This window comes from Amblyomma americanum, chromosome 1, assembly GCF_052857255.1.
Source record: "Amblyomma americanum isolate KBUSLIRL-KWMA chromosome 1, ASM5285725v1, whole genome shotgun sequence".
Lineage (NCBI taxonomy): Eukaryota > Metazoa > Arthropoda > Arachnida > Ixodida > Ixodidae > Amblyomma > Amblyomma americanum.
Genome location: NC_135497.1, coordinates 103346273 through 103367494, shown reverse-complemented (window position 1 = coordinate 103367494; position 21222 = coordinate 103346273). Strand labels below are relative to the sequence as shown.

At 46.4% G+C, this 21222-nt stretch overlaps 1 long non-coding RNA gene and 1 pseudogene across 2 annotated transcripts in view; one reads left to right on the top strand and one right to left on the bottom strand.

The window, feature by feature from the left end:
- The window catches only part of LOC144113376 (conserved oligomeric Golgi complex subunit 4-like), a 57857-nt pseudogene extending 44710 nt beyond the window's left edge, over window positions 1–13147 (bottom strand). The window contains exons 1-3 of the transcript XR_013310752.1: window positions 13055–13147; window positions 12453–12528; window positions 8873–8987 (exon numbers count right to left, since the gene is read on the bottom strand). The product of XR_013310752.1 is annotated as a conserved oligomeric Golgi complex subunit 4-like (transcript). The remainder of the gene's footprint in view (window positions 1–8872; window positions 8988–12452; window positions 12529–13054) is intronic.
- A 182-nt stretch (window positions 13148–13329) lies between these two features.
- LOC144113377 (uncharacterized) lies at window positions 13330–20747 on the top strand. Its single transcript, XR_013310753.1, has 3 exons — window positions 13330–13533; window positions 14448–14642; window positions 20336–20747. It is a non-coding gene; the product is annotated as an uncharacterized LOC144113377 (long non-coding RNA).
- The last annotated feature ends 475 nt before the right edge of the window (window positions 20748–21222 follow it).

The window sequence follows — 21222 nt, the reverse complement described above, 5'->3', positions numbered from 1 at the left end:
GTGCTCAAGTGGCCTTTGAGTCTACTGACTACCGGTTCGGTAAAGGACTGAACTCCTTTTGAACAGTGGGCATTTTAGGATGAATTCTTCAGATGAGTCCCATCATAAGCTGGACAACTTGGGCACCTGTGTATGGTACCCCATAGATGCAATACAAAAAAAAAGGATAGCATACGCCAACTCAAACCCATCGTTGAACACAACTTTTGCACTGCTGTGCTCACTAGCATTTCATTGCACCAATTTATGCAGCTGACACATGACATATTAAAACATAAAAACAAATGAGGAGAGCACCAACCTAAAATTCTGGTCTATGAACTCAATAACTTTTCAAGAGCATGGGGGCAAAGAGCACTGTTTAGCACTACTTGATCAGTTGCCATCCTATATCCCCTTCAGGCACTGTGTCCACATATGTGGACACGACCTAAGCATTCCCATATTTTCGTACACAAGGTGAATCTCCCCCCTTGAATTCCGTGCCCTTGACATTTCAGGTCCTCCCTATGAAGTTGGTGATGCCATCTCTTGCAGCTACTGCGAAATGTGTCTATAAACAACAAGTAAAGATGGACTTTTTTTGGGCGGGATGAGTAAATAGCTTTTATTTTTGCATGCTCTCTTTTCAAATGGTCGTGAATGATGCAATTTACCATTCGGAATGTGTCAATAACATGATGTAGAAATGGCACACTAATTTTCACTGTCATAGACGAAGAAAAAGTGGTGTGGTAGATGTTCAGAGTGGCGTGTCCACAAACGTGGACATGGCATCTTGATGCTGAAAATATCAAAATGGCGTTTCCTGGCCTCTACGCGCTCCTTTTTTTGGCCAAGTCTGGTACGAAGTGGTCTTATTGCTCACAGATGTTAAAAGCCATTCTTCTACAAGGTGAACATTGAACGATTCCAGTGCTGAAGCGTTGTTCCTGAAAAAAGCAGATGGAGAAGTACCTCCAAAGAAGCGCGGACAGCCGGCCGAGCAATGAATGCCCACATTTTGTCACAAGGAACCCTCACAACACTGAACCATTGCCGACAAACACAGCTGCTATGATCAGTGCATAAAGTCAGGGGGGTCTCGGAGTGGCTTAGATGCCCTCCAATATTGAAAAGGGATCTGAGACCCCCCATGCTTGAATGTATACTGCATGAATCCAAAGCAAGCTACCATTTTTTATGCTTCTTGTCAGTGGTGGTCGGTACATTTCTTCTTGTTTTGAAATCATTCTTATCATTTTGATAATTTCCCTGCGGTCTTTAGCAAGAATCATTAACATATTTTATAAAACTCGAGACAGAGAAAAATACATAGCGGGGGGCTCTACACAAGGGGTGGATGAAAAAGGAAAACCCGTACCCTCCCACCACGGGTCAGTCCAGAGCTCGTCGCTCAGCTCCAAGGCTACACAACAACAATCAGCACTCTGGTAGAGTGTGGGGATCCTTTAAGGTCTCTGACACAAACTGAGCAAAGAATGACCTTTAAAAATGATTTCTCCCCCTTGTAAAAACCATGTGTAAAACAGGCCGGAAGTCCCTTCCTCTCTCCCTCTCCACCTGTGCTCAAATCGCTGAGACCCCTTCGACAGAGCCTGACAGGCTATGATGGAAGCAACGATTGGCCCTAACTTCTGAACACTTTAAATGCGCAACAGTGCAGACATGAAGGCTATACATCCAAATGCCGCATTCGGTGCCGGAAATGTGAAATTTTCCTTTGCCTGTCGTCACAGAACGAGTTTTTTATCTGTTTCATAGTCATTAACTAAAGAATAACTCTCTGAAGCATATACTCTCATAGCTAAACATGTCTAACGATCAGTTAGAAAAGGCAAGAAAATGTTGCAGTTGTAAGGAAGACGACGGGCATGTGAGCGAGCCGCGTGGCCATCGCCTGGTGCATGCTCCAGGCTGGACTAGCTGACCTCAAACTGCTGTTGGCCCTGCTCCAGTTAAGAAGCTTCTCCGAATAAACCCCACCTTACATTTGGTGGAGGTGCGGGCTAATATCCTCTCACCCTGCAACTCCGCAGCCGAATGCTACCCCTTACCGTGATGCCTTCGGAAGCCAACCGCCAAGCCGTACAAGTGAGCCCGGCCGCCATCATCTGTGCTGGTTCTCTCCGCCAGCGAGACCCCGCTATCTACAGCAGCACAGACGACCATGATGATGAGGACTGGCTCACATCATATGAGCGGGTGAGCGCATGCAACAAGTGGGACGTGGAAACCAAACTGAACAATGCGATTTTCTATCCGACAGGCGTGGCGAATCTGTGGTATCGGAACCACGAGGCGGACATTACATCATGGTCCGTTTTCAAAGCAAACTTCTCAGAGGTATTCGGCCGTCCAGATGTCAGAAAACTCCGTGCCGAACAGCGCTTGTGCTGTTCCTCCTACCTGCTGCGACAAGCGCAGCATGTAGGAAAGAATTTCACGAGTTACATCGAGGATGTCGCCGATCTATGCATGCACAGGTGAACGCACAGATGTACGAAGCCGACAAGATCAGGCATATTTTCACGGGGCATTGATGACGACGTCTTTCAGATGTTGTTGGCACGAGACCTGGGCACCGTCGCGAAAATCGTCTCCCTATGTCAGAGCTTCGACGAACTCCGCAAGCAGAGGGCTCTGACACGTGAACACACCAGGAATGTCGACTCGCTTGCTGGCCTGAACGATGCAAGAGACCAGTCATGGCTCATGCCGCACATCAAGAGCTTCATCCGTGAAGTTGTTTGGCAGCTCTCGCTTTCACGCCATCAAGAGCCATCATCACACATAACTCCGAATCTGCGGCACATCATATAAGAACAGGTCGCTGTGGCTCTCCCGCAAGCCCCTCAGCCCACACCTCTCGCGGCCCCGCTGACATATGCGGACGCTGTTGTGTGACCTCGCCCACCTACCTATGTGCCGCCTCCTGGTCCCGTTCGAGAGCCCGCTGCTTTTATTCCATCGCCTGCTCATCTGCGAACCTCCTGGGGCACGCTTGATAATATTCGACCGCCTGCTCAACTGGGAAACTTATGGCCCACGCCTGACAACCGCCAAATCTGCTACTTCTGCAGCTTGCCAGGTCATGTGGCGCGGCTTTGCCGATGACGCATGCACGTCTCATGACCACCTCCTGAAGTTTCCGGTTACTGGTCCCAGCGTCAATACTCACCTCCTGCTGAGCCGCCTTTAAGCTGTTCTCTGTCTCCTGAGCGCATCACCGCCTTCTCTGGACACCGTTTGCCTTCTCCGCGTCGCCGCTTCACCTCTCCGATGCGACGGCATCCCTCGACCACTTAAAAGGAAAACTAGGTGCCGCAGTTCCTGAGGCGAGAATTGCGCAGTCGTCGAAATTTGAAAGGCCTCGTTTGTCTGCCGCTAATTTAATTGAAGTTTTTCTAGAAGGCGAATCTGTAATGGTGCTTGTCGACATTGGAGCCCCTGGGCCTCCCCAGTTGTCCTTGTCAAGAAGGATGGCTCCGTTCGATTTTGTGTCGATTAACACCGCATTAATAAGATCACACGCAAAGATGTGTATCTTCTGCCTCGTATTGATGATGCTCTGGACTGTGTTCAAGGCTCTGAGGTCTATTCTTCCCCTGATTTGTGCTCTGGTTATTGGCAGGTCCCAATGGCAGCTGCAGATCATGTCAAAACCGTGTTTGTGACCCCTGACGGCCTCTACGGGTTTACCGTCACGCCTTTCGGCCCTTGTAACGCTCCTGCTACTTTTAAGCGAATGATGGATACCGTTTCACGTGGCCTCAAGTGAAAGACATGCTTGTGCTATCTAGATGATATAGTTATCTTTTCACCAAACTTTCAAACGCATCTATGTCGTCTGAAGCACGTCATGACATGCCTCACAAACGCAGGTCTGCAGCTGAACTTAAAAAAATGCACCTTTGCTGCCTGTGAACTGACAATTTTAGGCCACATTGTGTTGAAAGACAGTGTATGCCCTGACACTGCGAAACTTCGTGCCGTGGCTGAGTTTCCCAAACCTTCCACCACCAAGGAACTTCACAGCTTCTTAGGGCCCTGCTCTTATTTTAGGCGTTTCATTCGCAACTTTGCCTCAATTGCTGCCCCTTTGGCTCAGCTGTTCGGCCCTAATGTCGATTTTTCGGCTTGGTCATCCGCATGCAACGACGCCTACAACACTTTGCGTCGACTCCTCAGGGCACCACCCATCTTGCGCCATTTCGAACCGGCGGCCCCAACTGAAGTCCACACGGATGCCAATGGTATTGGTCTCGGTGCAGTGCTCGCCCAGCGCAAATATGGATTCGACGAATATGTCGTTGCCTATGGCAGCCGCACACTTACCAAGGCTGAGTCTCACTACTCTGTGACTGACAAAGAGTGCCTTGCCATTGTGTGGGCCTTAGGCAAGTTTCTACCTTACGTGTACGGCCGTCCTTTCAATGTCGTTACAGATCATCACGCCCTTTGTTGGCTTTCTTCACTAAAAGATCCTTCCGGCCGCCTGGCGCGATGGGCGCTGCGTCTTCAAGAATATAACACCCGAGTCATCTACCAGTCGGGCTGCAAGCATCAGGACGCCGACGCCTTGTCTCGATCCCCGCCGAATTTGCCAGCCTCTGCGCCATCTCCCACCATCAGTGACCTGCCTTCTGAACAGCGCAAGGATCCCTGGATTCGTGCTCTTTACGACTTTCTTTTCCAACCCATCGGCGGTTACACCATACCGCGTGCCGTGAAGTCAAGCTTCACATTTGGAGATCAGATATAACCTGCTTTATCGCCGTAATTATCATTCTGATGGACGAAAATTGCTCCTTGTCATTCCTCGCCACCTCCGGTCCAATATCTGATCATATTTTCACGCTGACTTACAATGCGGCAATGCGGGCCTTTTCAAGAATTACACGCACCTCCGCCTCCGCTACTACTGGCGTGGCATGTACAATTTCGTTTTGAAATACGTACGCTCGTGCCTTGACTGCCAACGACGCAGGACACCCACTAACCGTACTGCTGGCGAGTTGGAGCCGCTATCTTGTCCGCGTCGCCCTTTCGACCGTGTTGGCATTGATTACATGGGCCCCTCCTGTATACTACTTCTGCCAAACGATGGGTCATTGTTGCCGTTGATCCCCTCACGAGGTATGCTGAAACCACCGCGCTCTCTGCTGGCACGGCACAGGATGTGGCATCCTTTCTTCTGCGTCGGTTCATCCTTCGACACGGTGCCCCTCGTGAACTCCTCAGCGACAAAGGCCGCATCCTCCTATCTGATGTCATCAAAGCTCTGCTCTGTGAGTGCAATGTCATCCACCAGAATTGCACCGCTTACCACCCTCAGACCAATGGCCTCACTGAACGCTTTAACTGCATTCTGGAGGACATGCTGGCTATGAACGTCTGTTTGAACCCACACACTGGGGTTTTATTCTCGCGTATATTATGTTCGTGTATAATACTGCTACGCAGTCTACAACAGGATTTTCTCCTTTCTTCCTCCTTTATGGGCGACATCTCTCCATTCCCACTGATACTGTTGTCCCCTACCCCCCTGACACATCAGAGTGCACCACCATTTCTGAAGCCGCCAGGCACGCCGAAGATTGCCGCCAGATCGTTCAGTCGCTCACGACAGCTACCCAGTCCCTTCAAAAAAACACCACGATGAAGATCAACCTACGCAGCATTTCTCGCCCAGCTCACTTGCCTGCTGTGGATACCTCCCCGTACTCCGGGCCTCTCCCGGAAACTGCTCGTTAAATATCAAGAACCCTATCGCATCTTGAAGCAAACATCTCCCATCAACTATACTGTTGAGCCCCTCACGTCGTCACCCGATCTCACACGCCGCGGTCGTGAGACTGTCCATATCCAGTGCCTCAAGACATACTACTACCCCGCTATCTTGTCCGCCCCTAAAGTTGCCAGGATGGCTCCTCTTCTGTCCGGGGGCCATTGTAAGGAAGACGACGAGCATATGTGCGAGCCGCATGGCCATCGCCTGGTGCACACTCCTGACTGGACTAGCTGACCAACTGCTGTTGGTCTTGCTCCCATTAAAAAGCTTCTCTGCATAAACCCCCCCCCCCTTACACAGTGTTTAGGTTCTTGTAGCAGCTTTGAGGCACTATGTCGATATATGTGGATGCGAATAAAATGGGCTCAAATGTGAAAATTCTTGTGTCATTTTTTACACCTTACTTCTGCTTGGTCTACTGATTGTGATTTATGCAAAAAAGATTTTTCCTTTCAGCAGTTTTAATTGGTGTCTGAAGGGGTTATGAGAAGAGGGGCAAATATAAAAAAACTAAAATCTACAACAGCTGAATGGCTCTGAGGAAGTGCTTTAAGAGATCTGTCTATAAACTTTTTTCTTCTGAGTGTACAAGAATTTAAAAAATTTTTCTTTTTGCACTTCTTCATTCTGAACTGTTATGTAACTATACATTTCAGGGGCTTTTACACGGCTGAATTGCTGATCCGCTGGAAATATATAAAAGGTCTCTGTCTTTAGATTTGCCGCAGAAGCAGTCAACTGTTTTGAAGTACACTGGAAGCGTTAAAAAACTGGAGGGGACACTTAAGCTCTGCCGTAAGGGTATGACTTGATAGCACTAATAGGTCAATGCCCATATATGCGGAATTGGTTATTCTCTACTTTATATTCATGGATCCCTGGGAGTCCTCATACCACTCCTGGTGCAGCGGTGCAGTGGTTAAGTGATGTGCCACTGCTCTGCGATTGTAAGTGCTGCCACCGGTGGGGCTCATGAGAGCTAGGTTGCTCTTCCCGAGCAAGGTCTTGTGCCCAATCAATAATTTAAATACTACCTGCCATGGCGGGCAGTTTGCTCACAATCCGATGGGAAGGTTGTGATGTCACAAGGTCATATGACCTAGATGGCCCGCCTGCCACCTAGATTGCTTCTCTGGAGAGTTTTCATGGATTTTTTGCTCGCGGCCAATGGCCCACCTGCCACCTAGATTGCTGCTCTGGAGAGATTTCGTGGATATTTTGCTCGTGGCCAATGGCGCCGATGATGGCTTTTCTGCAACACGTGACCCTTAACACTATCGCATTAACAATCAATATCGCAATGGTGATCCACAATGTAAAACAACATCAGCAGAGTCTTGCCTAGGCCAGGCTATTCATAACACGACAAACAAAAAAAAATACCATCAAGACGATACTTTTAGCTTCTGTGATTCACTTCATAGGCAGTGTCAAAGCTCATTCCAAAGTGAACGAAGCCTGGACTCCATGTGTGCGAAAGAGCGAGCGACGCGACAAGGTGGCACGGCGATGGTCACTCCGTCGCTTGTGGGCAACCTCCATGCAAGCGAAGGCGGCAGGCGACGCGCACCCGCGACGTGCACAGCGGACTCCGTGCTTTGCGCACTCAAGCTTAGAAACATGCCCGTAACCTGTTCTCTCTCTTAAAATTTTGTGAGTGTGCCTCACAGTCAGGGCCAAAGGAATATTTTCTCTACGGCAGCGGTGTAGCGGCAGTGGAGATAACCAACGGCGTGCTTGTGGAGACAAAGTCACATCGCGGATTCACAGGGGAGGTGTGCTTTCGTTCGGTGCCTGTGCACTCCGGCTTAGTAAAAACACTCCCATAAACTGTCACCGCAATCTGATTGTTAGTGAGTAAACTATAATATACCAGTGAGAATGCACGCCGCGAATGTTTCTGCACGTATATACAGTAGGAGTGCAGCGGCACGGTGGATCGAGCGCCGGTATCCGCGGCACGACACGCATCTCTCCCTGCAGTACACCCGCTCCAAATGCTGGTAGCCCTCCGCAACCAACAAGTGGATTGTTTTAATTATTTAAATCATGCGGGTCTGCCTCTCAGCTACAAATCCAAATATTTTCTCGACGGTGGCAATGACCAAGACGGCGCGCTGGTAAGGTTTCGTGAGATGTACTCGTGACAAACCATGGACAAACCGGAAACGGCTTTGTGGGGCTCTGATTTGCCAGTCGCGTGGGGGACTTCCGGGCGACGAGCGAAATTTTCTGTGGGTGCAGATCCGAGCGACACGGCAAGCGACACATGCATTTTGCTTCGTGCGACGCCGTCACTCGTTGCTTGCCGCCGTCGCCTTCACGCGAGTTTTCGCGTACATGGAGTCCAGGGTTGAACAGTCAGGAGTAAAACTGATGCGCACAATGGAAGCTATTATTTAATTGCAATGCAACGCCAAGTTATCAGCATTTTCAATACGCAGGAGCATGACTGATAAGAATGAAGAAACTGACATGCCTGCAGATGAACACAGTCCACCTTCGGCTATGTCCATAGCAGGTGCCACCATGATATGGCGGTACTAAGCTTGGTTAAACCAAAGCTTGCATAGTGTAAACCACTTCTGCTCTCAACAGCATGCTGGTCATCAGTGCCAACTTTGTAGCAGCAAAGAAAAGTAGAGACAAGACAAGTGCTGTTCTATGAACTGAAGGTTCCTGCTAATGCAAGAAAATTTACAAATGTACACTGCACCTGCAAGGAAAGGCTACAAATAGTTATACATTAAAATAAACATCATGACAAGCAGAACAGGATATCCTACACACCTTTGCAGAGATGGCTAGTGGAGAAAAGAATAGCATTTGCACCTGCATATCGGATAAACGACTGGCTTTGGAAAAGTGACCTGAATCACAAAAATTATGGCTGGAGCCGATCTGCAACTCCAATAAAAAAATAAATTCCTCGTGCTGTATGGATATCTTACAAATCTCTTCTAATGTTTAAGACTATTCCATCAGTACTCTTGTGTCACAGATGCAGCAACAGAAATCCTACAATCACTAAGATAAAATGCACTACAGAACTACAATAAATACTGCCAAATTTTTCACCTTTGCTAGGTCCAACTGTCGAACTTTGCTGCTAATGTTCTCGGCAAGTGTAGAAGTAAACGATATCATGCTTGCAAGCTGCTCCGCGTCTCCATAGACTAGCTGAAACGTTGGCCTGAAAATAAAAAATATACTGAGTGACATGCCATTATTTGCATATGTGTGCACACTGATGCCCCCCCACACACTTTACATGCTCATTGGCAAATACGTAGTGGACCATACATTCTGCCTGATAAGCTACTTCCAGCACACACAATCACTAACAGTAAGTGCTGCATTACTTCACCACTGCAGTGTGTAGGAGCTGTTTAAACAAGAGCCGCAGCTCATATCTACTGCTGCTCATTGCTATAGGGATGAACAGATTGAAAGTTTGGTCGAGTTTACCCGACTACAAAGCCATAAAAACAAAAAATCTAAAATGTTTTCACTGTGTGTACACAACGAAAAAAGGTCTACTTCTCAATGGTTTTATAAACTGCACAATCTGGGTGCTCCACTTTTATGCAGGACAATCAGTTTTGCATAAAAACTTCACAAACCCATTGATGGGAGCGAGCACTTTGCAGCAGGCTGCGTAGAAAAGTAAATTTAGAGCAGCTTCTTTATATCTGGCAGCAGCAGTCTGATGGAGAGAAATAAAAGAATGCATATGAATTTATACTCTAGATTATAAAGGTGCGCCTTGAGGAGAAGTGAACACTTCAAAGCACACATGTGAAATGGAGAGCTTAAGGGCATCAGCAGAAACTGCCCGGGAAGTAAGAATATGGACAAAAAAAAATGGGCTGCATGAAGCAGTAGCACCACATTCATTCCTTTCGCTTCTGCACAACCACTGAGAGTGAGAGATACTAGCAACCATTCTGTCTCTCCAGTCAATACTGATTACCTGCATTTAAACTCATTGCATATACCTCAATGAATCAGCTGCACCTTCCTGGACTTCCATTCTACCTTAGTTGCAAACTCTTTACATGTGGTAATGTTCATGTCGATAGCGTAACCATAAATTAAGGCTGAAGAGGAATTAGTGAAGAGAAAGTGGACTGACAAGATCATGACAGGGCCCAAGCCACATGAGCCTGACCACGACGATAGAGGGCCACAGGGGACAAAGGCGCAGAACTGTCTTGGCACGTGGGTAGGTCTGTACATGAGAAACATTTATTCATAGACCACAAGCCCAGGAATACAACGGAGGGGGGATTGAAGGTGCTACACGGACTGAGACGAGCACCTCAGGTGTGGCATACCTAAGCATGCAAGGTGGTTCCAAAGGCCGAAAAGTCCATCAACTAATCCTTGAGACTACAGCAGGTAAAGGATGGGAGGAGAGAGAGGAGCTATACAATAGCTGTGAAATGTGGGTGGTGCAAAAGAATGTGAAGGGTGTCCAGCATTAGTATTACACTTGACAATGGAACGTGGCACAACAGTGGCAAACATGCCAAAAGCCAAAGACACAAGGAGCACTCAAAGAGTAACCTTAATATTTTTCCATCTGAAAGGAATGAGTTAGGCGGAAAAGTATTTTATCATTTTCCAAAATAGTCCCAAGCATGTTCAATGCACCTGAGCCAGCGCTCCATTAATGCCTTGATTCTGGAAGAAAAAAAGTTCTTCAGGTTCACTGTGCAGCTACAAATGCACTTCTTTCACATCATCCGCGCTGAACTTGCCACTGAGCACTCGCTGAAGAGTCCCAAAGTTGTGGTAATCACAAGGCGCCAGGTCGGGTGAAAATGCCGGTTGTGGAGGAACCCCAGATGGCAATTTGTGATCTCCACAATTGCACGAGCAGCTTGGTTCATGGTTTGGTTTATTGGGTTTAAGATGCCAAAGCTATTCAGGCTATCAATGATGCCATAGTGGAGGCTCTGGCAAATTTCAACCGCCTGGGGATCTAAAAGGTGCACTGCCATTGCGCAGTACACAGGCCTCTAGCATTTTGCCTCCGTTGAAATTAGACCACCCTGGCCGGGATCGAAGCCGCGTCTTTTGGGCCAGGAGCTGACCATCATAACTACTGAGCCACAGCGGCGCCTCAATTGCACGAGCTGTGTGTAGCAGTTCATTATCATGCTGTAATAGCACCACAAGTCAGCAAGATGCGGCATTTTGACTTCACTGCACGTTTCACGTTTCAGGTGATTCTTCAGCAGATCACAGTATGAATCCCTATCTATAGTGAGTCCCATGGGCATGTAATACTTCACAATTGTCCCTGTACAGTCAGAGTAATGACAGTGTCAATGCGCTGGCCGACAGTGCTGTTTGAAATTTCCGTTTTAGGGACAACAGATTTCATGACACACAACTATCTGGCCAGAAGTTATGTGCCCAGCATTAACCTGCTCAAATTTACTCTATAGGAAAACACCCACTTGAACTTCGAAGTACCACAACAGCATCTCTGAGGTGCCCATTCAGTGTTCCTTCAGTTCAGAAGTACGGTATTTTGGAGCCCACCAAGTGGAAACTGTGATAGTGTAAGTTGTTGCATATGATTTGATGCACATAGCCACGACTAATTTAAAGTCTCTGCACCACCTTGTCGATAGTTTTTTGCCAATTTTCATGGACAATTGCACCCACAGGACAAATAACACCAGGCATAGTTAAGAGTGTGCGCATTCAATGCAGGTTGCAGCAGTCCGTGCTGAAGCTGCACTTTTAAACTTCATGCCATTTATAAACCAGCTGAAATGACGGAAATACATCCTCACATTGCTCCTCGATTCTTCAACGAAAACCAAAAGGCTTATCACCCTCAGTAGAAAACGAATTTGCAGAGTGTGGTAACAAGACAACATTGGCTGCAGCAGTGGCTGTGCTGTCGAGTAAAAAATGCAAAATATGCACACACGCAGTTACTGTGCACAATAAGAGCAAGTGAGTAAGTATCCATTTGAATAAGTAAGTATCCTGTTCCATTAAAGTCCTTCTCAGCCTTCTCCTAAGAGCAAGTGAAAAAGTTTATGAAAACTAAGTGGGACTGGATTTTGTCAATCGCCCTTGCCACCCTCTTCATCACTTAAAGCAAATTACGCACCAGTCATGCCCTTTGCAGCAGGCTTGTTACTAGGCGCAGGTCGACTCTCTGGTTGTTGGATTTCTATAAAGGTATTAAGGCATAGCTCTCACCCAATATCACCAAGAATATTCAACCTGTAGCAACACATAGCATACTATGTGAAATGGCACAGTATAGTGCCGCAGTCCAACCATTCCTAACCCATTCCAGCAAGAAACAATTTTCAGTTAATTTGTTACATCTTCTTTTTAACCTCTGACTGGCTTTGTACATATGCATCATGCACACATAAAAATATGTATCAGAGGCTTGTTTCCCAAACGTAAGAGGGAAGCCTTGCCGAGGGGCGGGGCACACAATGTTACGTCAGATAACAGCCAGCAATACATTCCCCTAACGCCACATTTCACAAGGTGCACTGGACTCTAGGCTGCATGCATTGTATACCTCACAAGGTGCACTGGACTCTAGGCTGCATGCATTGTATACCATATGTTTGTAAGGTAAATGTAGGCATAAGATCATAGCAACTGAGCTTACAAGATCTTGTGAATGTTGGTGATCTTTGCCTCCAACTCTGCGAGACCAAGCCATCAAGAGTCTTGGTCGCCTATTCCTAAGACAGAAAATAACGTGCAAAAAAGATTTTTCAAGCACAACAGCAACCACAAGATCAAATATCCAGCAACTAAATGGTAAGTAGGCGAATTCATATTTGGATACAGGGCTGCCTAAAACTTGTGGAGACATATTTGACGCTGACGGGTCCGTTACAATATAGTTCGACCTTTCTTTTTTATGATGCTAATTGCGGGACCTCTCCTGATGCTTAACCTCTGCGCCGTTAAAACTCGAACATGAAAAGTATAGCACCAAGGAGAAAATGAAGCACAGAGCACGCACTCATACGGAGACAAATTCACCCGGTCCAAAAAGCAGTGCATGACAACTGCTGTGATTACGTAACGAATTCAGAACTAAACGGGTATATTAACTGCTGTCACTGTTGCAGAGACTATAAACAAAAATAATAAATTATGCAAAACTTCGTCGTTTCCCATCCGTGCATGCATACGTGCACCAATATGAAACAGTCTCCGTTCGCAACCGCAGGTGCCTGTAGATTAAATGCAATACTTGACCTCTTCTATGCAGAGCTGTTTGTACATAGCTTCAGCTTCTTCGACAGATGATACATGGTAAATTGGGTCGCCACTCATTACTAAACCGTGCACGGAAAGGGCCGTAATAACACGTGACAAGGTTTGAATCAATATTGCTAAAGCTTTAGGTAAAATGGCGTCAAAAGAAGCACATCGCTTGCACGACTTTTCAGAATGTGTACCATCATCTCTTATTTAGACTAGACAACTATAATTTTTATGAAATATTGTAACGATGAGCACGTAATCACCCATCACACGAATCAACGCGGAACATGCTGGAGCACGGAGCGAGCGGCGGAGCAGTCAGTGGTGCAAAAAAGAAGGTGGGAGGCGTCCGCTACTGGCGATGTGCGTTCTTCGGCCGCTCGTTTTGTTTTTCACCGTTGCGAGTTGCAACGTAGCGTTTTCACTTCTCGCCTGCATCCTGACGTCCGCCACAACCACCACTGACACTGGTATGTGCACATTCATCTTTTGGCCTCAAAGAGCATATATACTTGTGGGTTTTGAGGGTGTTTTAGGGTTTCACATCCCAAAGCGAGTCAGGCTATTAGGGACGTCGTAGTAGAATGGCACCCGATAATTTCTGCCACCCGAGGTTCTTTTACGTGCACTGCCGTCGCACAGTACACCAGCTTCCAGCATTTCGCCTCCATCCAATTTCAATAATTTTTAATACTTTCAAACACTTAATGAAATTACCTTAAAAAGTTTTCGTTAAAGCACTGCCAGTGTCGGTAGGATTTCGTGAGTCGTACCAGTCGTCTGCTATTCCAATGTCGCCAGACTACACAATTCTCAGTGTCGTGATCCCCACTTGAGGCTTGATAATATTTTAAGCGTATATTATTGTACAGGATTGTTCTCACCCGCTTTTGAAATACGACATAACAATTTCAAACATCTTTTATGCGCGCTGATCTCTTTCAATTGTACTATACTTTTTCACTGATCGTCACTGCCATCATTTTCGAAGGACATCATTTTCAAATGACATTATTTTCGAATGGCATTAGGTGCTAATGTCATTCGATAAGAATGACCTTAAATTTTCTCTTCCTTTATTAAATTTTTCTCTTCCTGTATTTCCTTTCGCTTCCGCAGGGACTTATGATTTTATGTGCCGGATTTAAAGAAAATTCCTGCGCGCAAAATACTGGCCTAATTGAGAGCAAACACAGCTCACAAGGTAGAATATTATTGCCTAAGTTGTTTGAGATCTAAACAAACATCGATATTTGCCTCTATTTTTAAGTGTAGCGGAGCTAAATTTTGGCTTTTTATGGCCAGATAAACGAGGAAGGCATGCAGCATTACCTGTAGCTTTCTCATGCCGCTTGCGAGCTAGACTGTCCCACTTTTCGTGCAGAATACAGCCAGCACAGATGTGCCAGGCCGAAGTATGGGATGTCCTCTCGGCTGACTGCTCAATTTCCGGAGCAATCCTCTGGTGCAAGGCATTGGCCGCGGCCTGGTGCCAGGTGGCTCCGCGGAGGGACCGCAGATTCCTAGGCAGCCACGCACTGACTCACCAGGAAGCCGGGCGACGGCAAGTCTGCCAAGGGTGAGTCTTTCCTTCGTGTGCACGCTAGCCGTGGAATGTGAATGCACCAGAGGGGGTGCAAGTGCAGTGTGTCATGTAAAAGGCATGTGGTGACTGTAGGTGGTGTGATGTTACTGTGAACTACTGCTTGAGTGAACTCCATGAAACATGAAAAAAAAAGGCCACTCAACTCCTCTGAATATATGAATGGGCACTGAGCTGATGCACAAATGTAGATACACCGTGCATATATCATTGAGGATGCAAGCAAGTGTAACATAGAACAAGCAACAAATTTTTTGTTTGTCATTAGCTTTGCCTTTCTACTGTTTCTAGCATAGGAGCTGAAAGAAAATGTGTACACAGCACCAAGGCTGACATGTAGCTGCAATCAGAATATGATTTGCAACGCAGTGCATGCTGGCATCAAAATGGCAAAAGTGACCAAAGCTGACTGGTTTCATAAGGTAATATATGCTGTGCCCGTGCTGCCTAATCTTGCCTGCTACTGTTGCCGGCTGATACCGGCGTCTCGGCCTTTTAGCGAGTGGGCCGAGCTACATGTATGGCATTGCGCTTGTTTACTAAACTGCTCCTAAAGTATTTCGTAGCCACTGAGTAGGATAAATTTTCGTATGCAAGAAATTACTGGACAAGTACCTCGCAGCAAAGGGGCATAATTTTGTCTCACTATGTTGATGCTTTGCATAGCTGCTGTGATTGAGGGGTCAAATCGTAGCTACGTCGGCTAAATTTCAATTTAGCTGAAAGCAAAAACATTCCTAGGCTGGGTGACATCGGCACTCATTGGAAGAATTCCCACTGGTAGAAACTAGTCCCGAGCCGTCCACTAAGTGTCCCTCGTAGCTGACTTGTGCCTTTGGGGCGCTACAAATTAAAAATTGGAGAAGCTGTGTTCCGAAAAGTTCGAAGCCAAAAGCATATAATTGCTTGTGCAGCTGCTTAGACGGTCATTGGATATAGTCTAGCATGTACCGTATATACCCGCGTAATGAACCCACTCTCATAATGAACCTGCCCTCCACTTTGATCTGCCAGAATCTACTTTTTTTTTCAGCCTTTAGCTTTTCATAGCAGGGTCCTCTTTTCGCTCCATAGGCAGTGAAAACCTTGGCAGCGTAGCAAGATGCTGCCAGCCCCCCCCCCCCCCATGTTGCATGCCCTCATTCTGCCCACTTGTATGTTTGCACATGTGCGGTTGGTCAGTAAATGTATTATGCGAGCACAATTTGTCGAAATTTTAAACGTAGTAGCCGGGAAATCGTATTTTCTGGGAACGTAATAACCAGAAAAAATATAGCGTAACTCTATGGAACATTTTTAATGTCTGCGATTTTAAGCGTACCAACCGGGAAATTGTATGAACTGAGAACATATCAACAAGGTTTTACTGTAATTCGGTTTTCTGGAGCAGGAGTTGTGATACCAAGTAGCTTCATCTTTCATGCTCACTCTTACCACTTGTGGGCTTGTTACTTTTTTCTTCTGGGATGTGTGTAGCAGGAGTGTATTGCGGGGAGTGGATGATAGCCCTGGAAACTGTAATTTTGGAATATTATCATACTGGTTAAGGGAAAGCTGTAGACTTTTTGTGGTGTGAAGTCCTATTTTTGTTTCTGTTTTGTGTATGAAGCTATGAGACAAGAAAATTGGGCATTTTATTTATTTCGGGGGTTGGAAAAGATGCCTTTTGAATTTGCCAGCGGTGCAAGTCTGTTTTTGTCTTTGATGCAGCTATGTGCCGCATGTGTTTGAAGCATTTAGCATTACCAGCTCTTATACCCATAGGTTGGCGAAATTCGCTCATGAGTGGACTCACACGGGCTCACTCACGCTCATTTCATATCATGATCTGAGTCGTGAGTGAATCCGGACTCACATTCCGATCACGATCTGAGTAGTGGTGAGTCCGGGCTCACATTCAGATCATGATCTGAGTAGTGGCGAGTCCGGGCTCACATTCAGATTGCGATCTTAGATGTGGTGAGTCCGGGCTCAGATTCAGATCGCGATCTGAGTTGTGGTGAATCCGGACTCACATTTATTATTTGTATCACGATCTGAGTCGTGATGAGTAAAGCAGTGAATCTGGGGTGCAGATTATGCTTCTGGTCGGGATAATGACATAGAGCAATTTCATTTCAGTATTTAATTTCTGTGGCGGTCGCATTTGCGAGAAATGTTTATTAGTTGCCGCACTTTGTCTTGTTGGGTGTTAGCCATGGCTTGCTATATCACGGAAGATTGGTGGAAGATTAAAGTGGCAGCTACAGACCTCTAGGCCTTCCAGCAAGCTCATTCAATTAGTGTATTACATTTTCGCATTGATATGAACTCGGAATTTTTGTTATTCATAGCACCGTATTTTTTACTTTTCTTATGCATGCAATGTCCAAAAAATACTAAGAGCGGATTTATTCTTTCTTTAATTATGTCGCGCCACACCGTAGTAATGGAAACACGAAAATTGGCGCAGGAAGTGCATGATGATAGCTACAATGAAGGCAAGAAAGATGACAAGGAGATAAGGAGTGACAAATAATTCTTGTAATTCGCACATGCAGTCAGCTGACATTACATTCACACTCCCTGTTCCTGATTCCGCAGCTTCTCTTTTTTTTCGTATATGTTCGGAAACTAGGACAAGCTGTTCAACAGTTTTGGGCTGCAGGGACGCTCTCCTGGCTCTTTGGAGTGCTCCTGAAGAATTGAAGAGCCGCACCACTGACCCCAATGAAGCTGGCACACCAAAACAGATAGCGGCCAGTCTGGACAGTCGGGGATGTTCCAGCCCATTCTTTTCCCAAAATGAGAGGCATCCTTCAGGCGAGCTTGCAGACCTCAAGTAGGTGTCAAGCTTGGAGCTTTCTGCAGGGCGACCCGAAGGGCTCATACTATCTATAAACGCGTACGGATCATGTCCGTCCCAAGCCGGTTGGTCGCGAGAACTCCCAGGAGCCGTGGCGATCGTTACAATGGGCTGGCTCTGAAAGAGACAAAAGAGACATATAAGTGGAAGCGTTCAGTGACGTTTTACATCTGAAAGTTGAGGGGTGTGGAACGTCCTTTTTATTCGAAGTGAATTGGTCTTTAGCATCTGCCTTTCTCGGAAGTTGTTAAATAGCAAGGCCTGAGCGTCTATCGTAACAGCAGCTAGCAAAGCGGTCATCCTTGAACGATGGTCCTGTGTTCGCAGGCTGAAGAAAGTTTTATGAAGGGCTTCACTTACATAATCTGTGCAAGCAACCAGGCTGCCAATTTAGACGAACTGATGAACCGGTAAACATTCCTTATCCGTGCTCCGACCAAATTAAGATAAGCCCTCCAGGCAGTATATAGAAAGGAATTTGAGTAGCACCTGTTCCTCAACGAGCAAACTCTCCACGATGGCCGTAGCCTCTTCTGGTGTCGGTTTCCTTAGGCCTGCCGCCACTGCGTCTGAAAAACTCGCAGTTTCTAGCGAGGGTTGAGCACGCTCGCTGCAACAAAATAATTATTTCGAAGAATGTCATTGAATCGTTCATCGATTTCTTACAGGAGCTTCCTCTTCAAGCCCATACACCTAAAAAATAAAACAATCCGATGCACTACAACCATACAACAGTGCATGATTATTGACGAGTAGCTGAAACTACTGGCAGACACGTTAGGAATTTGCGAGCCCGGTGGCCTAAGGTGGGTCATTTCATAAGTCGTTTTATTCTCACTTGATTGAAATGCAGAGCGGTTGCGTATTCTTTTTTTTTTGCTGATTTCACTGGCAGTCTCCAATTGCCGTTTTGCTTACAGAGAATGGCAGGCAGCACGAACAATATTTTTTTTTTCTTACTGTCAGCTCACAAAGCCTGACAAGGGTAAATTATGACCTTTTGTCGACAAGTGATGTCGGAAGGTACGTTCAAGGAACCAAGGCTGCGTTCTGCCGCAGATTTCGCCACACTTGATGTTCCTAATTCTTGGCATGTTCGTCAGAATTATTTTACAGGGGAGCTCAGGCCTTTTTCAGACGAGTAAGCTTCCAAATATTTTTCCAATTTAAAATTGCTGTAAATGTTTGAAAAATCCCCGAGACGAGAAGTATTCGCGAATTCGAAATTTGCAGCATGCCAAAAGTACCTGCCGAATTTGTCCCAAAATAAGCGCTCAATTCCAAACCCTGCATGCAGGGGACCAAAGAGGCGCTGATCAAAATAAACGTACGTCCAGTTACTAAACCGGTTACTTTCCTGCTGCAAATTTCGAAAGTTGTCAGCATAAGAATAGGTATGTTTGGAGCCCTGCAATTATGTATGAATTGAGTCGAAGACAGAAAGGACGAAATCTCAAAACATGTTTCACACTAGCGATGGTAGTAGCAGATAGCTTCTGTTAAGGGAAAGTGTCCATTTTCTGGACAGACATTTAAAACAATGACCAGATATATTCTTATGTGTCGAAGTGGTAGCCTGAAATGTAGACCATACTACGTGCTTATGGGCTGTTGCGCATGGCTATATTTCATTCTGAACAAAGTAAAATTGTTCCACTTACTCTGGAGCCCTGCAGCTGTCCACCTGGGCGTAGCAACCGGAGATGGTGAGAATCAGCTCAGCGGACGTGGGCCCATCGCCTTGAAGCCTGTCCGTGGCATCTGCCAATGGTTTCAGCAGCTTCAGGAGGCTTTGAATTCAGCTGACAGAGAATTCTCGAGGCGTGAGGTTTATGGTACGAGATGGATGATCCTCATTGTGCTGCTTTATCAGCTGCACAACTGCACTGAAGACTTAATCCTGAAAACAAAACGATGCATGTCCGTCATGTCAACTGCTATCAACTAGAAATAAAAAAAATGGTACCAAGGAGAAGCTCTTGAGCTACCTTGTCTTTTCCATTTGAAACGAGCGTTACCGGTGTCAGTTAATGTCCGATGTATGGTTCCAGGAGAACTCTTTTTGTACTTTTTACCTCCTCTTTGTAAGATAGGTATCAAGCTGGTGTCTGGAAATATCACTTTTTCACTGAAAGAAAAAACCAGATCTCCAACTCTGTCCTACTTACCGTAAAGTGGTAATGTCGTATGTTGAACACCGAAATTAGTGAGTTCTCTTTTAGGCAGTCTTAATGGGGAAAAGTTACAATTATTCAGAGCCATCGATTTTAGCTGACGTAATGACTGAACGAATATCTAGCACACATTAAGGAACCAGGCAAATGAGTACTGCTCGAGGCACAAAAATTGTATTATGCGTTTTCTTGAGTATAGCTCCTGAACGTTCTATATTCAGTAAAATTCGGAGCGTATATCCATGTTGCCTATGTTCACTGAGAGGTTCCTTCCACTGGAAGCGTACCGTCATCGCGGCCATCGTGTTTCAAGCTTGTCGGTATGCTTCCGGAAATAATTTACAAGAGCATGCTGGCAATCACGGCACCATTGCGTTTACTTACCTCGGATAGACGCTTGAGCGCAGCCACCAGCGAGTTCCAGCGTGTGCCCGTCAGTGCAACAAGGTCTCTGTGGCATTGCTTCTGCAGGCGTTCAGTCCAAAAACACGACCGTCTGAACAACTTCACAATGGCGCTGACCAGTGTGACTGTTCTGTCTGCCGCCTTGTCTTCGCGCAGTGCTTTATTCACTGCAAGTTGCAGTGTGTGCACTGCACACCTCACCCTGTTGAAGGAATGAAGCGTTTCTGCTTCTGCACTTTCTGCAGGACCTGTTTCCTCCTCAGCTGCCCAGTCCTCCCCATCGCAGTGGGCTTGGCCAGACGCTCTGTGAACCCAATCATCTGGAAAGTTTATCGCCATGTCGAAAGCTTTCCTCATGTTAGAGGCATTGTCGCAAATGACCGCGCCAACCTGTGACTCGCGGATTCGCCGTGATGTCAGCTCTTCGACGAAAGTTTCCAGTGTGGCGGCCTTCAATGTGCTTGAATGGCAACTTGTGCTGCCGAAGGCATTTACGGAGCCCTTCACTACGGCGTCCCTCATAGCCTGAGTTGGTTTGGGACGTTTAACCTTTCTAAAACAGAAGCAAATCGTTCTGTCATACCATCAAGGCGATTTTATTTGCAAATAATTTACAAGTGACTCGAACATCTTACTCCCTGCAATCGGCTCCAACTCTCATCGGTGTTTACAAGCGCAGTGCACTTAAGGTACGAACCCAAAAATTTAGTCTCCACCCCCTGTCCCCCTCCGATTACGCGCTATCCAGTTACGAATACCATAGCATTTCACCGCCGTTCCTGTAAAACTTATTCTAGTCACGTCATTTGTATGTCACGCCCATGCAGGCAACCATGGCACGCAACTGGATGGTGACCGCATCACGTCGCCCCCACACGAGCGAGGTGATCCTATTGTACGGCAAATCCTTTAACAACGACCCTTGCCCACAATGCGTAGTGGAGGGAACTTTTGTCAGAAAACTAAACATTTCAGCAGAATCCACCCTTTGCAGAAATCTGTAAGTGAGCTTCTCCGCAAGGCATCCTTTCCAACGAAAAAATCTCATTCCCAGACGACACTCTCGCATTCCTTATGGAAACGAAAAGAGGAAAGTTTCTTCTTCTGACTTAACTCGGGAATGTTGCCAGTT